Source organism: Gorilla gorilla, chromosome 23 (genome assembly GCF_029281585.2).
Source record: "Gorilla gorilla gorilla isolate KB3781 chromosome 23, NHGRI_mGorGor1-v2.1_pri, whole genome shotgun sequence".
Taxonomy (NCBI): domain Eukaryota; kingdom Metazoa; phylum Chordata; class Mammalia; order Primates; family Hominidae; genus Gorilla; species Gorilla gorilla.
Window position 1 is genome coordinate 45,649,272 of NC_086018.1, and position 13,740 is coordinate 45,663,011.

A 13,740-nucleotide genomic window follows, 5' to 3' on the forward strand; every position below is an offset into this window, starting at 1 on the left:
ATTTAATCCTAGCTCCTCTGGGGAGATGAAGAACACAAGAGCCATTATTCTGAGGACTCTGCTGGGTCTGAGCCCTTGCTCTTGCCTCCAGGACCCACTGGCATTCCTTTCCCTAGCAAAAGGCGGAGGCCTCTGCGGGCTCACGACCCACACAGCCGCACCTGTGAGTTGTATGTTTACAAACGGCCTGCCTCCTGGAAATAAATCTTTGCACTTTTCTCAGGAAATATAGTCTATAAATCACTGTGACATTTAAGATGAGGATCGCCTCCTCCCGCTCCTCTGCCTCTAAGTATAGGCCCCCCACGCTTGCTGCAGAGCCTGGGAGGTGGCCAGCCCAACTCTGTCTGGCTGGGGTAGGGACAGTCACTTAGAGTTGAAATCACTGACATCTTCAAATGTCAGCCTTGTCACCACCAAAATGACCTTGCATTGCAATGAGCGGAAAGATGACTTCGTGAAACGTTAAGCAGGTGAGTTGCCCCTGCTTCATATTCATCCTGGTCTTAGAATCCCACTGTTGTCACTTTGGCATTCGCTTTTTAATGCTGTGATGGTTAATTTTATGTGTCACCTTGGCTGGGCTTGGGTGCCCAGTTGGTTGGTCAAACACCAGTCTAGATGCTGCTGTAAAGGTAATTTTCAGATGTGATTAGCATTTAAATCAGTAGACTTTAAGTGAAGCACATTACTCTCCGTCATACAGGTGGGCCTCATTCAATCAGTTGAATTCTTCAAGAGAGAAAAACTGAAGTCCCTTAGAAGGAAAGAGTTCTGCCGTCGGACTGTCTTTGAACTTAAGACTGTAGAATTGACTCCTGCCGGAATTTCCAGCCTGCTGGCCAGCTCTGCAGATTCACACTTGCCAGCCTCCACAATCATGTGAGCCAATTCCTTAACTTCTCTTTCTCCGTGTATCCCTTTGGTGCTGCCTCTCTGGGGAGCCCTGACTAATATGCATGCAGATGATACGGTGCCCGGCATTCTGAATACATGCACTAAATCCACCACTTTTCCCCATTTATAGATTTGGATTAACACACTAACTTACTCATATCTGCAAGTATAAATAAAAAAAATTGCTGGTGCCAATTTCAAAGTTTTGCCATGAGGTAGCTTGAAGGAATGACATTTTAAGTAATTCGCTCAAGGCCGTGCGATCAGGTTGTAATGCCAAGCAACTCTTATTGGGCCCTCTGCTCTGATGCCCTTCACATCTGCCACCTCAATGGATTAGAGCTCTCCCTGCAGACACCCCTAGCCCCAGCTCCTGCCTATTGTTTCTTTAACGTGCTCATCACGCTCCAACATGTCATGTATTTACTGGCTAAATTGCCTTTTTTTATGTGTTTTCCTGGGATAAATGTCAGCTCACAGAACCTAGCACCTGGCACATAGTAGATGCTTAATTCCATATCTGTTGGAATTGATGCAAATAAATGAATTATTGTCAAGAGGGAGGGAGAGAGAGAGAGAAAGAGAGAGCTGTAGCTCAGGGAGTCAAAGTGCAACAGAATGAGTGAATGAGTTTGGGCCTCCGTCAGACCAACTTCAAGTTCCAGCTCAGTCACATGCAAGGTCATTTAGCCTCTCTGCATCTTGTTCTTCACATCTAGAGTGAGTAGTGTGACTTGGAGTTCAGTAGTCACCCAGAAAATGAAGAAAAGCACAGACCACAAGCCTGGTGTATAGTCCACACTCAGTGTGAAGGGCATGTATTATTTTTGTGGGATCCCATAGCACTCTGCTGGCACCCTGTTGAAAGTACCTTCCCCACCTTGGAGTCATTTGTCTTATAGGCACTTTTGTATTTTGTTAATATTTACAGTTGTATTGTAAGCCTCTCTTTTTCCCCATTGAGCCTGCTGTGGTGCACTGCAGGCTGGTGCATACAGAGTGCCCCGTGGATGCTTGCTGAGTGCCTGTGTAAGAGGGTGGACCGATGATGGGTCTAGTGGGTTGCATGGCTGGCTTTCTCCATCCATTTATTTAGATGTGCATTGCCCTGTGTGGCAATACTCTGATGGTAGATCTTAGGCAAAACTCAATTTACAGAGGACCCAAGGGTCAAAATCCAAGTCACAGCTATACTTTGACACCAGTGATAAGCGACTTAGACAGAGCAGCATACTACCCTTTACACAATTTTCAAAGTCATCATTCAGTTTAGTCCCCATGAGCTAGATCTGATCATTGTTTCTAGGTGGTGAAGCAGTGATGTGCGGCTATTTGGCAGTGAATTAGAGTCCCAGGTCAGCTTGGGTGTGGCTGTGAGAGGAGCTGTGACTCTGGGTGGCATGTTCCCCTGCACCTTGGACGTCATGCTCCTGGGGCAGAGGTATGAATGAAGGAAGGCGGACTTTCCTCTCTAGCCCAGAGCTAAGGATGACTGCACTATAGGGAAACTGTTGGGAGGGTGCTTGGTCTGAAGGTTTGTGTCCCTTGAAATTCACATGTTGAAACTATAACCCCAAAGTGATCATATGGGGTGGTGGGGGGGTTGGGAGGTGATAAAGTCATAAGGGTGGAGCCGTCATGAATGGGTTTGGCCCCCTTGTAAAATAGACCCCAGAGAGCTCTGTAGCCCTTTTTCCACTATGTGGAGACACAGCAAGAAGACAGGCATCTATCAGCCAGGAAGTGGGCCCTCTTCAGACACTGAATCTTCTGGCACGTTAATCTTAGACTTCCCAGCTTCCACAACTGTCAGAAATAAATGGTTGTTGTTTAAGCCACCAGTCTATGGTATTTTGTTATAGCATCCAGAACTGACTAAGACAGAGAGGAACATAAATTGAGCAGGAAAGGGAATTGCTATGAACTGACTGTGAGTGTCTCCCCCAAAATTCGTAGCTGAAGCTCTAATTCCCAAGGTGACAGTATTTGGAGGAGGGGCCTTTGGGAGGTAATCAGATTTAGATGAGGTCTTGAGGGTAGAGTCCCTATGATGGGTCCCCATAATGGGATTAGTTTCCTTATGAAAGGTGACAAGACCCTTTCTCTCTCCTTCATGTGAGGACACAGCAGGAAGGCAGCCATCTGTGAGCCAGAAAGTGAGCCCTCACCTGATGGCCAAGCCTGCTGATGCTTTGGTTTTGGACTTTCCAGCCTCCAGAATGGTGAGAAGTGAATTTCCACTGTTTAAACTCCCTAGTTTGTATTGTCTTATTGTAGCAGCCTCAACTGATTAAGACAGGACTCTAGGGGAGAAGAAGAAAGATGGCCCAGATAAAAGTGAGGGAAGGAAGAAGGGAAAGCAGATCTTCAGAAGAAAGAGGCCGTAATTTTGGACACTGGATGTTAACCCTAGAAGTGGAAGCCCTGGGGCTGTGAAGCCACAGAGGCACTCTGACCCACTCTTTCTTTCTAATAATACTGGAAAATCATCTCACTTAAACTAGCAATAAAAGCTTGTGACTAAATGCAAAGTTAGTATAAAAAAAGGAACAATTAGCATAATAATATCCCTACAGACACTAAGGCACAACAGAAAGATATGGTCACAATAAACCAAAAACTTTAATCTTTCAAAAACAGTATGTTGTTCTTTTACAAATAACAGAATTTGTGAAAGAATAGCATCTATCAGAATTAAAATAACACATAAATAAGATGACTGGATAAGTAGATGACAAATAGAGCTCACAGAATTTAGTAAATGACTAGAAATAAAAGAAACATCATTTTAGAACAAGAGAGATGAAATCAGAGGAAATACAAAAGTAAATAACCATCACATATAATATCAACAGATAAATATAAAATGTAAAAAAGGAAGTATTTTAAAAGAAGGAAAATTAAGAAAGACATTAAAAATATTTGAAAGTAATAATATAGAAGACTAGAAGATTCAACATATGTATAATTGGAGATGCTGAGGCAGAAGCCAAAACACGGGACAGAATGAATACTAAAGCCAATACTTATAAAACAAAGCTTCCTTAAATGAAAAAAAAATAAAAATAAAAACTTAAATATTGGGAAAGAACATACTCCATTTGGGAAATTCCACCTGAACGGTCAATACAAAAGCATATTCTAGTAAATTATTGGGCTTTAGATTGAAATCCAATTATATGGGCATTCATGTAAAAAGATACAGAATCTTACAGAGGAAAGAGAATCAGACTGCATCAGACTTTTTGACAGCAAGTCTTTATACCAGAAAAAAAAAAATGGAGAAACAGATTTAAGATACTCAAGGAAAACAATGTGAGCCAACCAGCCAGACTGACTTTCAGGCATACATCCATATAAAAACTCAGAGAATATTATTCCTATGAAGCCCTCCTGAAATGTCTAGTACCCCACACTAACTATCCATATTTCCGCCACCACTTTGCCCTCATTTTTGTTATATGAAGCTGTTTCTTAGTTAATATGGGGTACCAGCACCCAGAGATGCTAGTTAGCTGGTGTACTAGGACCCAGAGAACTACTTAGCATGGTGTGACAGCACCCAGAGAACTACTTCGCATGGTGTACTAGCACGCAGAAAACTACTTAGCATGGCGTAACAGCACCCAGAGAACTACTTAGCGTGGTGTAACAGCACCCAGAGAACTAGTACCGAATGGTGACTTTGAGGAAAGCATGCAGTATGTAATGGCTATATGCTTTAACAACGTAATACCTGAAAAATTATCAAAATTGGGGGTGAAAGGAAGAGGGGAATATGTAAAAAGTGGAGTAATCTCACTGATTATAAGTACTAACTGAGAAAGAGGGCGGATCACAATGTCAGGAGATTGAGGTCATCCTAACATGGTGAAACTCCGTCTCCCCTAAAAATACAAAAAATTAGCCGGGCGTGGTGGCGGGTGCCTGTAGTCCCAGCTACTCGGGAGGCTGAGGCAGGAGAATGGCATGAATCCAGGAGGCGGAACTTGCAGCGAGCCGAGATTGCACCACTGCACTCCAGCCTGGGTGACAGAGCGAGACTCCGTCAAAAAAAAAAAAAGAAGTAACTTCAAATTAGTTCTTTTGGGAGAAGGAGACTAGAAAGACAGCAGGGAACTGGGAGCCATTCTTTAAGAAAAGAGAGGATGATGAAAATACAAAATTACTAGAGTAAAGATGTCCATTAGAAGAAAAATTCATGCCCTTCTAGATGCTGAAAGACATGAGAGAAAAAGCAAATAGAAAAAGCAAGTTGAGTGTTGTATGCAGTGAGTGAATATCTGTGTATGTGTGTGATATGACATATATGTGCAAGTGTCATATGACTGTGGCAGACTGAAGACAAAGACATTGATTATAGTGATAAATAATACATAAAATGGGCTTAATATAAATGGAAGAAATATTATTTTCAGATTGATGAACAAAGTGAAATCCAACTCTGTGCTATGTACATGAGACGTGCCTAAAATAAAGAAATTTAGAAAACAAAGTACAAATTAAGATATCCGGGGAAAATGTGAACAAAAAGAAAGCAGGTGTAACAGCCATGCTGTCTAACAAAGTAGATGTTAGAGCTCACGGCATTAAAAGAGATTTAAAAGGAGGTGTTTTCATAACACTGAAGCTACAATTCACCATGAAGGTATCACAGTTATTAATATACATGTGCCCAATAATACAGTCACTTTCAAAGAGTAAAAAGTGCAGGAGATACAAGGAGAAATGGATAAAATTATACTCAGGACTGGAGAATTCACCACACCACTCTCTATCCAAGACAAACCGTTAGTAAGAAGATAGAAGACTTCAGTGACATGGCCAATGGGGCAGATCCTACAGAAGTATATTGAACTCTGAACTCTGATAATTGAGAATACAGCTGCTTTTTAAAAGTGCATGAAATATCTCCCAAATTGACCATATCTTATGCTACAAAGAGAATCTCATTAAATCCAAAGCATAGAAATAATACAATCAGCCTTCTCCTACCACAAGCAATAGAACTAGAAGCTAATTGTAGCATTAACAAAACAAAAAGATTTGCCCACTAAACATGTTATTAAACAACTCTTGGAACAGCAAAATAAAATAAAGACAAAATAAAGAATGAAATGACAGAATTTCATAAAAATAGAATTTATAGAATATGGCTAAAGCAGTTATAAAAGAATAATTTTAGACAAATAAAAATTAATATTATTAAAAATGCAAAAAGGAAAATAAATTAATATCCAACACAAAAAACTAGAAAAGAAACAAGACAGTAAACAGAAAGCAGCAAAAAGAAGTAACAAAAGTACTAATGAGTTCAAACGAGTTGGTACAAATGTAATAGAACCAGCAAATACATCCAAAATCTGTTCGTAGACAAACTGTGAGGCCATCTAAAAAAAATTCTGGTGAGGTTTGGGAGAAAGAGGGCACAAATATAAAAAACTTAGAAATGACAAATGCATCAAATCCAGAAGAATTTATTTTTTTAATCATAAGATTACATTGTAGAATTATATGTAAATAAAGTAAAATACCAAGATAGGATAATTTTCTAGAAAACTACAAAGTACCCAAACTGACCCCATTAAAGCGAGAATCTAAACAGGCCAGTTACCATTAAAGAAATAGAGGAGGTAGTTAAAGAGCACTAACTCCTTTCAAACCCCAGTTACCACAGAGGAAATATACCAAGTTTTAATTAGATCAATTAATAGCAATGATACTTAAATAATTTCAGAGTATAGGGAAAAATGGAGAACATCCAAATTCTTTTCATGAAGCAAGTAAAACCTCTATAATATGACAGAACTTTTACTATAAGACAAAAGTACTAACTAACTTCACTTACGAACATAGATGCACAAAGGTCTTAGCTAAAATGTAATTAAGCAGAAGCAAACAGCATGTAACAAAATAATGCATCAAGACCAGGTGGTTGTTTTACCAGGAACAGGAAGATGGTTCAATATGAGAAAATATATTAATATAATCCATCAAATGAATATAGCTAAGCAGAAATGTCATCTGGTCACTTCAAAAATAGAAGAGGCATTTTACGTAATCAAGCATATTCATGTTAAAAACACTTGATAAAAATAGCAATTGATGTATCCAGAAGTTAGCATACTACTCAATGGCAAACAAATATGTCCTCTGGCTAAAGACAGGAGGAAAACAAGAATGCCTGAATCTCTTATGCCATCTAGGATTGTGTTGAAAATATTAGACAGTGCAATTAGCCAAGAGAAAGGAGTCAGAGGCACAGGCACTAGAAAAGCAGAGGAAAAAATAACACCATCTCTGTTTGCAGATGAGAAAATTGCATAGCTTGAAAATCCCCCCAAAAATCAAAGGAAAACTATTACCACCCCCAGAAGAGAGAGAGAGAGAGAGAGAGAGAGAGAGAGAGAATTGCTAAAAATGGCATATTATAAAATCAACAATTTGCACATCAGTAAGAACTTTTGCTTCCAGGAAGATGGATAATTTTCCCTATTTCTTCTACTAATTTCAACTACCTACTGTGGACATTATACATAGAACAAACCTAGGACGACTCCCAAGGTGCAGAGGGAAAAACAGGCTGACCTCAGCACCCAAGAAACAGCTTGGTGGTGAGTTTCCTGGGTTTTCTTTTGTCTTCATAGTTCCTAGATTTGAAACTGAAGAAGCAAGCAATCTGGAAATGTCAGTGGATGCACACAAAGAAACAACTGCAAAAGCCTGCTCGCTCTAGCCAAAGGACAAGAATAGGGGCAGTCCATCAAGACAGAATCCTTTTAAAAAATAACCACTCCACTCCAGCAATACCACAGAAGAATCTGGCTATACCCCAGGTACATCAGCAAAGATAACCTTTACCTAGCAGTAAAGAGGTCCCCCTTACACTGGGAGCCCTAGTGAAGACCAGGGACTTTCACCCCCACCTAGCAGTGATGGGGCCCCACCCACCACAGTGCCAGCAGAGACCATGTGGGAGCCAGAATCCTCATCCCTACCCAGCAGTAACAGGGAGCCCTCCTCACTGGGGGCATCAAGGGTGAGTGAGTGCAAAACCTGGGTGTCACTCGGAAGGGAAGAATGGTGTCTCCTTCCTTCCCATCCCCTGCCAGAGTCATATCACTAGGAAAAAGAAAATAATTTATCACCAGCAAATCTACCCTACAGCTAAAACAGAGGGCTTAAATTAGGCCCAGAATCTTATGACATAATACGAAAATGTCCAGAATTTAATAGAAAATCACTTATTCTACTAAAAATGGAGAGGATCACACAATGGATGAAAAGACAATCACTGCATGCCATACAAATTGACAGAGATGTTGGAATTATTTGACAAAGGTTTAAAACAGCGATGAAAATGCTTCAATAAACAATTACGAACACACTTAAACAAAGGAAAACAAAGAAAGCCTCAGCAAAGAAATAGAAAGCCTCAGCAAGGCAATAGAGATATAAAGAAAAAAAATGAATAGACATTTTATTATTTATTTATGTATTTATGTATTTATGTATGTATGTATGTATTTATTTATTTGAGATGGAATCTCCCTCTGTTGCCCAGGCTGGAGTGCAGTGGCATGATCTCGGCTTACTGCAACCTCTGCCTCCCGGGTTCAAACGATTCTCCTGCCTTAGCCTCCCGAGTAGCTGAGATTACAGACACCTGCCACCATGCCTGGCTAATTTTTGTATTTTTAGTAGAGGCAGGGTTTCACCATGTTGGCCAGGCTGGTCTCGAGCTTCTGACCTCAAGTGATCCACCCACCTCAGCCTCCCAAAGTGCTGGGTTTACAGGCATGCGCCCCGACACCCAGCCTCAAATAGACATTTTAGAACTGAAAAATATAATTGAAATTTTAAAAGCACAGTGAAATGAGCTCAACAGCAGAATGAAATGGACACAGGAAACAATCGCGAAATGGAAGGTGGAACAATGGAAATAATCCAACCCGAACAACATGGAGAAAGTAGAAGAATAATAAAACAACAACAACAACAGCAACGACAAAAAGTGAACAGAGCCTCAGGGACTTCTGGGATTATAACAAAAGTCTAAATTTTGTGTCATTTTGTCCCTGCAGGAGAGGTGAAAGGGGGAGAGGCTGAAAAGTACACGAAGAAATAATGGCTGAAAATGACCCAAATTGTTAAGATACATAAACCTGCAGATTCAAGAAGCTGAAAGATGCTCCAACAGGATAAACCTAAAGAAATGTATGCCAACATGCATCATAATTAATCTTCTGCAAAGCAAGAAACAAAGAAAAAATTTCTGAAAACAGCCAGGGGAAAAGAACACCCAACCTAGAAGGGAAAAACAATTCGAATGACAGTGGATTTGTCATCAGAAACCATGGAAGCCAGGAGGAAATGACACAATATTTTTCAGCTACTAAGAGCAAAAAAACTGTCATCCCAAAATTCTATACCCATAAAAATATCTTTCAAGAAGGAAGGAGAAATGAAGACATTCTCAGATGAAGGAAAACTGAGAGAATGTATCAGCAGCAGACCTATCCTAACAAAATAGCTAAAAAGAGTTCTCTAAACAGAAAGGAAATGATAAAAAGGAACCTTACAACATCAAGAAGAAAAAATGAGCAAAGTAAATAAAAATATGAATAAATATAGTAGGCAGTTTCTTTTTCCTCTTGAGTCTTATAAATTACACTTGATGGTTGAAGCAAAAATTATGATATCATTTGATATGGTTCTAAATATATGCAGAGGATATGTTTATGATAATTATTGAAAGTAATGGCAAAAACTGTAATTATTTTGCACCAGCCTAATATAAACTGGGGAAATGAAGGGTCTTAAAGATAGGCAAGAGTTCTTTATTTCACTCCACCTAATAAAAGGATAACACCAATAGCCTGTGATATTGTGTAAATATAATATAGTACCTACATCAACCACTAAAAATGCCGTACAGAGAGGCACATTTTAAACACTACAGATACATCAAAACGGAATTGTAAAAATATTCAAGTAATCTGTAAGAAGGCAGAAAAATGTAAATGACCCCGGAAAGAGAGAGAGAAAACAAGAAAAAAAAGAAATAAAGAATTAAAATAGCAGAGTTAAGCCCTAAAATATTAATAATTACATTAATGTGTAAATTAAATACACTAAAATACAGAAAGTGATAGGATGGATTAAAAAGCATGACCCAATTATATGTTGTCTATAAGAAACTCACTTCAAATGTTGTAATATAGGCAGGTTACAAGATAGAATGTATCCTTCACCATAAAACAAATCTCAACAATTTTAAAAATAATTAAAGTCATGCACTTGTTCTTTGATCACAGTGGAATCAAACTAGGTTATGAATAACAGCACAATAACAGAAAAATCTCCAAACACTGGGAAACAAAACAACATACTTCTAAATAATCCATGGGTGAAAGAAGAAGTCTCGGGGGAAATAAAAATACTTTGAACTGAATAAAAATGAAAATAGAATTGTTGGGATACAGCTAAAGCAGTTATGAGAGAGAAATGTATGACACTAACTGCATATGTTAACAGGGATGAAAAGTCTCGGATAAGTAACCTAAGCTCCCAGCTCAAGAACTGAAAAATAGAAGAGCAAAATAAAAAAAAACACACACACAGAAAGAGATAATAAAGATGAGAGCAGAAATTTTTAAAAAGTGGAATGTAGTAAAGATACCAATTTTACTCAAATTGATATATAGGTTTAACGCAATGCCTATCCATCTCAGCAATATTTTTTGTAGATATAGACAAGATTATTCTGAAATGTATATGGAAAGGCAAAGGCACTAAAATTGCTAAAACAATTTTAAAAAGGAGAACAAAGTGAGAGGAATCAGTCTGCCCAATTTTCATTTTAATTGTGATAAAATACATATAACATAAAATGTACCATCTTAGCCACTTCCCAGTGTATAGTAGTGCTAAGTATATTCACATTGTTGTACAACCAATCTCTAGAACTCTTTTTATCTTGCAAAACTGAAACTCTATACCTGTTAAACAACAACTCTTGAACCCTCCCTGCCCCCAACCCCAAAAACACCATTCTGTTTTCTGACTATAAATTTGACTACAGTAGTCCCCCCTTATCTGAAGGACATACATTCCAAGATCCCCGGGAGATGCCTATAACTACAGATAATACCAAACCCTATATATACTGTGTTTCTTCTATCTGATAACTGAGACAGATATGAAGTGACTAGCAGGTGGGTAGCACATACAGCATGGATATGCTGGACAAAGGGATGATTCACATCTGGGCAGGGACAACATGAGATTTCATCATGCTACTCAGAATGGCACATGTGACTTATGAGTTGCCTGTTTCTGGAATTTTTCATTTAGTATTTTTGAACTGTGGTTGGCTGCTCGTAACTGAAACCATGGAAAGCAAAACAGCAGATAAAGGGGGACTTCTGGACTCTATGGACCTCATATAAGTGGAATCATGTAGTGTTTGTCTTTTCGAGACTGGCTTATTTCACTTAACGTAATGTTCAGAAGGTTCATCCACGTGGTAGGTAGCATGTGTCAGAATGTCCATCCTTTTCAAAGGCTGAATCGTATTCCATTGTCTGTATATATTATTTTGTTTTTCCGCTCATCTAATGAGGGGCATTTGGGTTGCTTCCACTTTTTAGCTATTGGGAGTAGTGCTGGCCTAAAAATGGCTGTGCAGATATCTATTTGAGTCCCCCCTCTTCCCCAGTTTCTGGAGTATATGCCCAGAAGTGGAATCCCTGAATCATATGGTAATAATTCTATATTTACTTTTTAAGGAACTGCCATACTGTTTTCCATAGCAGCTGCAGCATTTTGCATTCCTACCAACAGTGTGCAAGGGTTCCAACTTCTCCTCATCCTTGCCAACACTTGTTATTTTCTGCATTTTTGATAATAGTTGTACTAATGGGTATGCTTTATTCATCATAGTTCAAAGCTGGAAACAACCCACGTGGCCTTTGTGGGTGGATTATTAAATAACTGTGGTACATCCATAACCATGCCGTGGAACACTTACTACTCAGCAATAAAAGAGCAAACTATTGATCTATGCAACCATCTGGTAGAGTCTCCAGAGGATTGTGTAAGTGAAAAACGTCAGTCCCCAAAGGTTACATACTGTATGATTCAATTTCTGTAACACTGAATCAACACAGTTACAAAAATGGAGGGAAGACTCCTAGCTGCCAGTGATTATGGATGTGGCTGTAAGAGGCAACAGGAAGGATCCTTGTAGTGATGGAAGTAGCCTGGATTTTGCATATATTGTCATCAGTATCCTGATTGTTACATTTTATTATATGCTTGTTGCATTGTATGTAGTGTATACATATTTTTGCTAGATGTTACCATGGAGGGGAACTTGGTAAAGGGCACACGAGGTCACTGTGTATTATTTCCTACAACTTCATGTAAATCTGTACTTATCTCAGAATTAAAAGCCTAGTTCCAAACACAAAGGGACGGAATCAATAATTACCATGGATATAAGCCAAAACCTGTTAGAGTATATATCACTCTGTAACAAATTACCTTCAAACTTACCAAATTATGACAACAAAACATTTGCTAACTCACAGTTTTAAGGGTCAAGAATTTGGCCATGGCAGAGCCAGGCACCCTGGCTCAAGGCAGAGCCCTCACAGGCTCTGGGCGGGCTGGCACTTCAAGGCTTGCCTGGGGCTGTGGGACCCACCTCCAAGTTCACTCACATGGTTATTGGCAGCCTTGGGTCCTCACTGCCTGCTGGAGAGTCATAGACCAGTCCCTCCCCAGGGCAGCTTACAGCGTGGCAGCTGGCTTCCATTAGAGCAATTGAGGGGGAGAGGCTGATGGAGCGCCCGAGACAGAAGGCATCGTCTTTCTGTGACCTTATCTTGGAAGTGATATTCATCAACTTTTTCTACATTTTATTCATTAGAAGCAAGTCAGGGGGTTCAACCTGCATTCAGAAGAGGGGCATTCTCCAAGGAGGCAGGGATCACTGGAGTCATCTTAGAGGCTGCCCACCAGTGTCCATACACACATCCCCTATACACGTCCCATGCACACACACATGCACACACACAAACACCCCTCACATGCTCACATACACACAAGCACACACTCACATTCACACCACACATACCATACCACACACTACAGACAGACTCACACCATGCATACAGGCATGCACAATACATACACACACATGCTCACATACACACATGCACATACTGACATTCACACCACACATACCACACCCACGCACTGCACACAGACTCACACCATCCATACAGGCATGTACAGCACACGCACACATGCTCACATACATACATGCACACACACACATTCACAGCACACATACCACACCCATGCAACACACATGCAACACACACAGACTCACACCAGGCATACATGCATGCACAATACACACACACCACAGACACATACATGCTCACATACTCACATCACAACCGCTCACACTATATGCACAACAGACATACATCATAAATGCACCCTCCACACACTCATACAACACTTATACACATGTACACATACACACACCACAGACACGCTCTCAATGTACATATGCACACACATGCTTACATGCACGCACACATGCTCACCTACACACACACCACACACATGTACACACTCACATCATATACACACTCCCTATACCACACACAGACTCATATCACATGTACACACATACACAACACTCACACACCCTGCACAAAACAACACATACACACACACTCAAACCACACACACACACACACCACACATATTTTCCATGAATAAACTTTTTAAAAATTGTCCCAAAATTATATGCGGTAAACTGTA

General features: G+C 39.8%; 1 long non-coding RNA gene across 1 annotated transcript in view; it reads left to right on the forward strand.

Moving 5' to 3' along the window:
- The window catches only part of LOC134758152 (uncharacterized), a 54,804-nt gene that overhangs the window by 2,689 nt on the left and 38,375 nt on the right, over positions 1-13,740 (forward strand). Inside the window, exon 2 of the long non-coding RNA XR_010133094.1 lies at positions 707-882. This is a non-coding gene — a long non-coding RNA (uncharacterized lncRNA). The remainder of the gene's footprint in view (positions 1-706; positions 883-13,740) is intronic.